Source organism: Octodon degus, unplaced genomic scaffold (assembly GCF_000260255.1).
Source record: "Octodon degus isolate 3935 unplaced genomic scaffold, OctDeg1.0 scaffold00088, whole genome shotgun sequence".
Classification (NCBI taxonomy): domain Eukaryota; kingdom Metazoa; phylum Chordata; class Mammalia; order Rodentia; family Octodontidae; genus Octodon; species Octodon degus.
This window is the reverse complement of record NW_004524664.1, coordinates 9,369,035-9,370,763: the sequence shown is the minus strand read 5'-3', so window position 1 is coordinate 9,370,763 and position 1,729 is coordinate 9,369,035.

The following is a 1,729-nucleotide window of genomic DNA, read 5'->3' as shown; positions in this document are numbered from 1 at the left end:
TCTCTGGCTCTACAAATGACTGAGGGTTGAGTTATGCTTTTCCTGTTATAGTTGGATCTCAACTGTTCCCCAAGGGGTCTTTTGTTAGAGGTCTGTTTCCCAGCCCACAGTGCCAGTGAGAGGTGGTGGGATCTCAGAGAGGTGGGTCCTAGTGGGAGCTCCATAGGTCACTGGGAGTAGGGCCCTAGATGGGACAGCAGGATCCCAGCCCCTTCTTTCTTTGTTTCATGGCCTGGCCACATGCTCCATGCCATGTGTGCTGCCTCACCACAGGCCCCCAAGCAACAGGGCCAACTGATTGTAGACTGAAACCTCCTTCTGAGCCTGAGCCAAAACAATCCTCTTCTTTTCATAAGTAGATTATCTCAGGTAGTTGCTTTGGTGGCAGAAAGCTGACCAACACTCCTTTCTCCCAATATAGATGCAGAAGTCCTAACCTCCAGTTTCTCAGAGTGTTCTTATTTGAGAATGGAGGCACTTCATGTACAATGCACACAGTTCCACTGGGGTAGGTTGGGCCCCCAGTGCAGGATGACTGAAAAAAGGGGAAGTTGGAACATGGCGTGTACATGAGGACAATGCTGCATGACAATGAAGAGACCCAAGAAATGACACCTAGAAAAAACTTTACTCAGATGCTCGGGAGAAACAAACCCTGCATACGCCTTGATCTTGAACACACAACCTCCAGGACTGAGACAATACACTTTTGTTGTGAAAGCCACACAGCACCTTGTCGTACTTTGTTATGGCAGTCTGCTAAGCAGAAACACGGGTCATTATGTGGTGAGATGGAAACTATGTGGACATTGCAAAGGAGGTGACATGAAAGGAATCAGAAGAAAACTTTTACCATCTTGGTCATGACCATGTTGCCTTCAGGGTGTTCCATGATCCTTGCTTTTGATTTTTTAAATTTTGTTTTCTAATTTTTTTATTTATTTACTTATTTGATATAGGGTCGCGATATGCAGCTTGGACTGACAGTGATCCTCCCATCTCAGCCTCCCCAGTGCTGGGATTACAGGCATGTGCCATGACGCCTGGTTTCTGTGGCCGGCATGGTGCCCCTGGGGTTCTAGGGCCGGTGCTGCAAATGGTACTTAGGATTGAACTCTGGTCCTTGCACTTGCTAGGCAGGCATCTAGACCACTGAGCTATCTCCTTGGCCCCTTTGCTTTTAATTAAATCTTTCTCCTGAACAGTCAAATATGTATTTGAAATGACTCTGAGTCATTATAATACATATTACCATATATCATTTGTTCAAATTATTTGCTCTTTTCTCACTTCTGTAGCTTTGGGTTTGACGCCATGATTGAATTGGCCAGTGGAACATGAGTGGATCTCTAAAACCAAACAGAGGTCTCCAGGGCCATTGCTTCACACACGACACTGTCTGCACGCTGTTCTTTCTCTGCCTGAGCATATGACCTGCCTCAGCTAGGAGCAAGGCCATTGACTTGGGGCCTGAGATGAGAATATCTGTGGGTCCCAGCCTAGCTCAGCACAACTGAGCAAAGGAACATGGGTGAGAAACCGGAGATATAGATGCCACTGACTACTACATCATAGCTTCCATTCATGTGTCAGAGTCTGTGCTAGGAATTTTCATGTCAACTTAATATGCACTTCTGTCCCCTGTGGAGCACAGGGGCTCAGAGAGTTAAGGAGCTTTCAAAACCCCCATGGCTAGTACAGCTGGGAAATGCATACATATATCGACTTT